This window comes from Rattus norvegicus, chromosome 2, assembly GCF_036323735.1.
Source record: "Rattus norvegicus strain BN/NHsdMcwi chromosome 2, GRCr8, whole genome shotgun sequence".
Classification (NCBI taxonomy): domain Eukaryota; kingdom Metazoa; phylum Chordata; class Mammalia; order Rodentia; family Muridae; genus Rattus; species Rattus norvegicus.
The window spans coordinates 224,422,484-224,429,609 of NC_086020.1; positions in this window are offsets into that span (position 1 = coordinate 224,422,484).

The window sequence follows — 7,126 nt, forward strand, 5'->3', positions numbered from 1 at the left end:
CACAGAAGTTTCAGGGACACCAGAGGCTCATCCAGAGGCTTGGGGCTCCCCAAGGAAGTGGCTTTTCCTTGGAAGGCACCTGGTGTCACTTATTTCAAGATCTCAAATGCAAACCCTAGCTAGTCAAAGAGAGGAGTTTCTGTGACTGTCTTTGAGAAACAGTCTGATGGCTCTGTGATGGTTCCCTCCAGTACTCTGAAAACCATCACTTCCTCCTCCTTCTGAAATCACTCAGCAGTGACTTCCTTCACAGTGGATGCTGCCCTTTGTACTCTGTAACTCACACTGGAGTTTCAGCTCTCTTGGTGATTTTCCCTTGCTCCTCTCCTGCCTAACAACATGATGTCAGTGAATATTGTTGGGGATCTGGTCTGACAGCTTAAGTGGGGCTTCACTGTAGCCTCTTTATACCAATAGTTTCTTTCTTAGAAAGGGAGGGTACAGATCTGAAAAGCAAAAATTGGAGAATATTATATCTTCAAAGATGAAGTCATTAATGCATCTCTTAGGAGGTCATGATGCCAACTCTGAGAGCTCCCTCTTCAGGCATCAATTGTTCGCTGTGGCCCTGCTATCCTGTAGTTATGTTTTTATATCCTTCAGTACGCTTACCAGTTCTGTTAATGCTCTGAGCAGGTGGCAGTATAATAACCCTGTCAGCAACAATGGATGGAGCTGAGAACAGGAAGGAGGGAAACCTTCTTGTGTTTTTATCCTCTTGACTGAAGTAATTTTAACAATGACATATGAGCAGAGTAGGGCCTTTGTCTTAACTGCAATGTATCATCCATCCTAAGATTCTCAAGGTTGTGTTCAGAAGGTGGGGAGATTTATCTTGAATGTGAAAACATCTTTGGAAGTGCAGGGGATGGCCTTTGAGCCAAAACAGCCATATAAGCAAGAAAATATGCCTCGGGAATCTTTGAAAACTACTTAGTAATTGCTAGGGTCTTGGATAGATCATTGGATTCAATTTCCTACTATAGATGACCTTGCAGAATTCATTCATTAGTAAGAACTGTTCAGTGGATCATCAGCTTGGCCCAAAGCAAATAAAACAGGCGATGAACTTGTCTCATTTCCAGGGAGCATTTAAGAGAGTTTTGTTATTTGCTCTCACTCCAATTTCTCCAGCCTCCATTCCCCAAATTCTGCAGCTAGTTGATAGGATCTGGCTTCTAGGCATGAGATAGAAACATAGGTACTTTTACTCTTGCTGTAAATTGGCAACTTCTTTTTATTGCACATATGAATAATTCAGAAATATTTATTATAGAAGAAAATCTTAATGTTACAGTAGAATATTAACTGTGCAAATCACAGCACCACCCTTATATGCAAGATTAGATGCTGCAGACCTATAAAATATGGTCATCAAATGGCCTAAGAACTCGAGATAAAGCGAGCAACCATTTTTCCACTTCGCAGGCGTTTTCTTTTACATCTTTGGTGCAGAAAACTGTCCATTGTGGAAACTCCACAGAATGACTCCTAGCAGACGCGTGTGCTTTGCTAGATTGGAGGTGAAAAGCTATAGTTAGGGGTAACAGGGAGGAAGGGGGTGTTTTTAATAAGTGCAGCAAGGACTCGTGTAAGTCACTTGCTCTAAGACGCATTTTTTTTTTCTTTTTGGAGCTTCGGTGACTTTGAAAGTCACATCGACCTAGGCTTCATTAGTTCTGAGACTTCCCTAGGACTCCCCCCAACATCCCTGTCGGTGAAGGATGAAAACTCAAAGCCCCTCTGACTCAGTTTCTTCACCTTTCAAAGCTGAGCTTCAGACTGATCTTGGTGTTTTGTGCCGCCTGCGTTGCTACTCCTTTAGAGAATACTATTAGATTCGAAATTACCATCTCCATGGCAACCGTAACTAGGTCAGTTTGCACTTAGAGGAGCACCACTGAAGAATCCGCTATCCTCTTTCAACCATCCTCCGCGCCCGCAAACCTTGTTATGCTGCTGAAAGTGGCTCCCCAAGAAAGGGACCCCGGCAGCATCCAGAGGACTTATGTCCTTATTCATTTGTGATCCACACATTCATAAACATTCATGCAAATTATATAATGCATATGTAATTTTACTTCCCCCAACTATGAATTTGAAAAACAGCTTTTAATAGCAAAGGTGAGGTTATATCTCTTAAAGTAATATGATTAGTGCTCAGTAAAACTAAATCCTAAGGATTCTATGAAAAACAAAACGAAACCAAAAAACCTAGTGGGGTTGAGACATCCTTCTGATTTGGTGGCAGTCACTTTTTTCCCTAGCAGAAATGTTATTTATGTCTTGGTACACCAAAAACTATCCTTAGTTCTTTCCTACTGAATATCTTTAATGTTGTATTCTTCATGACCCTCTTTTTACTAATAGCAATTATACCTATTATAATATCAATCGTGTACCTATAACTTCACAAACATAGATTATCACAAACTGTCATAAAATGATGGTGCACACGGTCTGATGGTGCACACCTTTAATTCCAACACTCAGGAGGCAGAGGCAGGCAGAACTCTGTGAATTTGACACCAGCCTAGTCTACAAAGCCAGTTCCAGAAACTAAGACTACAAACTGAGACCTATCTCAACGCCGCCACCCCCCTTACTGAAAATACCAAAATATCATAGATCAAGTGTGAACAGAGAAACGACAGACAAGACGTGGAAATGTAATTTTTAATTCAAACATTTATATATTTGATGTTTTAAATTACTTAGCAGTTACTAAGCTTTTTTGTGTATATATGTGTTTGTGAGTGAATGTGTATATGGTGTATGCATATGGTGTACAAATGGGGTATATGCCTATGTGTGGGCATATATGCATCAATGGTGTGTGTGTGTGTGTGTGTGCATAGGAGGCACAACTTAAAGAAAGATTTGGTGGCACCAGATTTGTTAAACATGTGAGCCTCTTTTTGTCAAAGGGAAAAAAATAACTGATGCCTTCTCACCCATGGAGCTGGAATAAATGTTATCTAATAACCTGGGGACCTTTGTGAAGGGGAGACAGCCTTCACTTGAATCCCCCAATATCCGGAGCATTGTTAAAGTCCCTATCCTGAGCTTAGTCTCTCAGTGAGTAGAACTCATGCTCATGGAAGAAGTCCCATGAACTTAGTCCCATCAATAGAATCTGTCCCTATACTTGTTGCAAACCCTTCCTCCTTGGGCCCTTGGCCTGAACACTGTTTATCAGCCATTAGAACTCATTCTTATTGTAGAAGTTACAGTGCATTGCTGCTTTGGAAAGGGGTTTCTAGGAAGCCATGCTTAGAGCTTTGTTGCAATAACTGACATGTGGAAATCTTTTCCCCAAAGTTTTACTGTGTTGAAAAGTGTAATGAAAATAAACCATGAACTTGAACTCTGGAAGTTTCGACCCAGCACCTGGTGAAGTGGCACTGACCTGAGTCTCATTTGTCACCTCGTGTGCATTGTTCCCTGACCCCCATGAGGCTTGAGGGGTCCCCAACATGTTTCCATGTATGGAGGCTACAGGATGCTGCTCCATCACTCCCCTGAGGCAGAGTCTCTCAACCACACTGTATCTGAGTTAGTGGTGACCAAGCCTCTTGAATCCTTCTGTCTTTGCTCCCCCAGCACTGGAGTAAGAGGTGTGCATACGGACACACCCTAATTTTCATGTGAATGCTTGAGATCTGAACTCGGGCTCTCAGGCTTGTGTAGTAACTGCTCTCATCTACTGAGTTATCGTTGTCCCCAGCCTCTTTACGTTCTTTATAGCACTAAACTCTTCAAGTCGCCCTGTGACATTACTACCTCTTCTCTAAGTCAAACAATAGCACTAAGCATTAAGACTGACCATGAATTATTATTGAACATTGACTGTGTGCTAAGACATGTGTACATCTACATAGCCTTCTATTGCCTTGAGGTTCTTTGTTTGTTTTTGAGACAGATCTTATTCTGTAAACTAACCTTGAACTTGCAGAAATTCTGTCTCAGCCTGACTGCTAGGATTAGAGATAGGAGCGACTGTGTCCAGCTGACACTGTTCGACATAGTTTGTAGATGGTATCAGGAGTCTTGAGGGCAAATATTTTTGTTCTTGTGCAGATACAGAACTGGGGTTGAAAGGGAGACTTCACTCTAGATCATCTGGTTACAGGCATCGTGAGCGCTGAGTGCAGAGAAGCCAGGCTTTAAAAGGTGTGCCCTCCCCATCTGAGGCCATTTTCTTTATGAGCGGTAATCTGTAGCATGCCTTTCTGTACCACCTGAGTGGTTGTCTGCAGAAGATGATGCTTGGTGTCAGAAAACAGCTGCTGGAACAGATTTTCAGCTATAACCTTTAGATTTTAGTAACTGAGGTTCAGAAATCTTAAGTGACTGTGACGGTCTTTCCAAGGGTTAGCTGCCAACCAAGGGTGGAAACTGCATCCCTTGGTACCTAAGCTCTTCTCGTCTCCTTGCCACCATACATTGTGGGTCTAGAGAACAGTTTCTCGTTCAACTGATGGCTGCCAGTTGTGACATTATTAGTTCAGATTCTTGAACCAGCTCCCCCAGGAGGCATCTTTGGGCAGCCATATTCTTCCTTCTTTCCTCACGGCAATATGAATATGGATTAAGACTCACCCTACGATGGCGGTATAAACCTTTAATCCTAGGACTGGGAAGGCAGAGACAGGCAGATTTCTGGGTTTGAGGCTAGCCTGGCTTACAGAGTGAGTTTCAGAACAGCCAGGCTATACTTGAACAAAAACCAATGATGATGATGATGATGATGATGATGATGATGATATCAATAATACATAAAGAAAAGAGAAAATACAGTGAGATTTTGAGATATGTGGAATAGTAAGAATGGTTAGGTGAGTCTATAGAAGGCTAGAGAAGAGAAACAGCTCAGAGGCCTGGAACTGAAGCTATGTCCAACCTCGAAGAGGAGTTTATGCAGACACATGCCCTGAGCAGACTGTCCTCAGGGCCCTGCTTAGTCAAGCCTTGAGCAGATGTTAGGATAGCAGCTTGAGGTGGTTACCAAGAGAAGACAGATCCGAATGGGATCACTAGGTACCATTACAGTTACAAATTCCCGAAAGGCACAATGGGAGAAATATTCATCATATACATGTTGGGAGCTACGTGGCAGTGCATGAACCTGTGAAGAGCGATGAGGTGGGGGCTGTCCGAGGGTAGAAGAAAGAGGGGAGCAGCAGTGTGATCTACAACTGTGAACTTGGATTCCGGAAAGGAAGCTGAGGGATAAACTTCTACATTGGCAGTTGTCACGGTATGTTTCAGGGCCTCATCGCAATTTCTTCTGGGTTAACTTAAGTCAGCCAAATAACCATCCTTGCCTACTTCTGTGTCAGACCTAACGTGTTGCTACTAGACAGGCCCAGCATCCTGACAACAGATAAAAACCTTCGGAATGTACAGCTGAGATCTATTCTTCACCAACCAGAGAGCTACGAGTGCCATCCAACAGCATCTGAGCCCTGTGGTTGAGATTCTCCCACTCTGCTGTACCCACCTCCTTCCTGTTTCCGCCAGTGTATTTAAAAATTACATTGACTTTGTTTTGTTTTTTGTTTTGTTTTTGTTTTTTACTATGAAACTCTATGAAATTACTTCCACATTGGAAAACAAGGCCGAAGTAAGGTGACCTGAATCTATATGTTCCTGGGCCATAGTCATTTACGTATGTTCTCGCTCCAGCATGAACTCTTTCTTATTCCCTTTCATCTGAGAACTCTGTCTTTACATTGGCAAATCTCTTGGCATAAGAGGTTTGATGGGACCAGGCCTCTGAGCTGTTTCTGGCAAGGTGAAATAGCAGCAAATGCCTACAGACTTGAATCATCACTGTTCCTGAAACTCCTTGGGATGCTACCCTCAAGAGACTGTTTACCAGGCAGCGGTGGTGGACACTTGATAATCCTGTACCTGAGAGGCTAGCCAGGGCTAGTCTGAGAAACCCTGTCCAGAGAAGCCAAAACTGAGAGGAGAGCAGAAGGGAGAGAGAGGGTAAGGGAGAGGGAGAGAGACTTATGTCATTTAAATAATTCATTCTAAAGATATGTCAAGGTGAAAAGACATGACACCAATCCATTAAAATATTTATCCAGCCTGGTTTGGTGTCCCACATCTTTAATCTGAGCACTTGGGAGGCAGAAGCAGGTGGATCTCTGAGTTCCAGGCCAGCCTGGTCTACACAGAGAAACCTGTCTGGAAAAGCAAAACAAAACAATGTATCCAGTGCCTGCGGAGTTCTGTAAACAGTTGTGCTCTCACCCAGGAATGGAATGAACAAGTACTTCTCAGAATCCTGATCTCATCCGGAGTTGGCAGAACTACTTCAGCAGATGACAGCAGGGGAATAATTGGGATTTATGCTGACCTCGGTGGCACGAGCTAAGTATTATGACCTCACTGGCATCGTTCACCTTGTTTTTCAGAGAAGAATGTATAATCTGTCAAAAGCTGATTGGATCCGGTCCATAACGAGACCTGGCTTTTCATCAGTTTCCATAAATTAAGCCTCGCATGAGGGTTCCAGTGTTGTTCCTGAACAGCATGCTCTGAAAATTTGCAATTTACTACTCTAATGTCCTCTCCTGTCTCTAACTGTCCTTCATGCACCAGGAAGCAGACGACCAGGAGCGGCTCCCTCAGACTGGGCCTTCCTCCACCTCCAGCAAGCATTAATTCCCAGAAAATGCACCAGAGCTGAAGAAGAGAGATGGTCCTGTTCGCTGTATTATTAAAGCACCCAGACTTGTTCAGGAGCAGGTCCAAGGTAATGGTTTGATGCACCCATGTTAAGTTTTCTCACTGTGGACCCGCCTGGCCTACTTGCATGAGAATCCGAAGGTTTTCTAAAAATACCATTTGCTCTGTCCGATTTTCTGTCAATGACTTTAATAATATTACCTTACATTTATCTACTGTTTTACCCTATGGCTTTTATTTTTTATTGAACTTTTTAGTGTGTCTCAATAGCAACCAACCCATAATTGAATGATTATGAAAAAATTTACTTTCCTATCTATCTAATTCTGCCCATTTCATATGGAGTCCTCACATTTATCGTAGACGGTGCTTTAGGTGTCTTTACATCGCTGTAACAGAATGCCTGAGACAATTACTAGTGGAG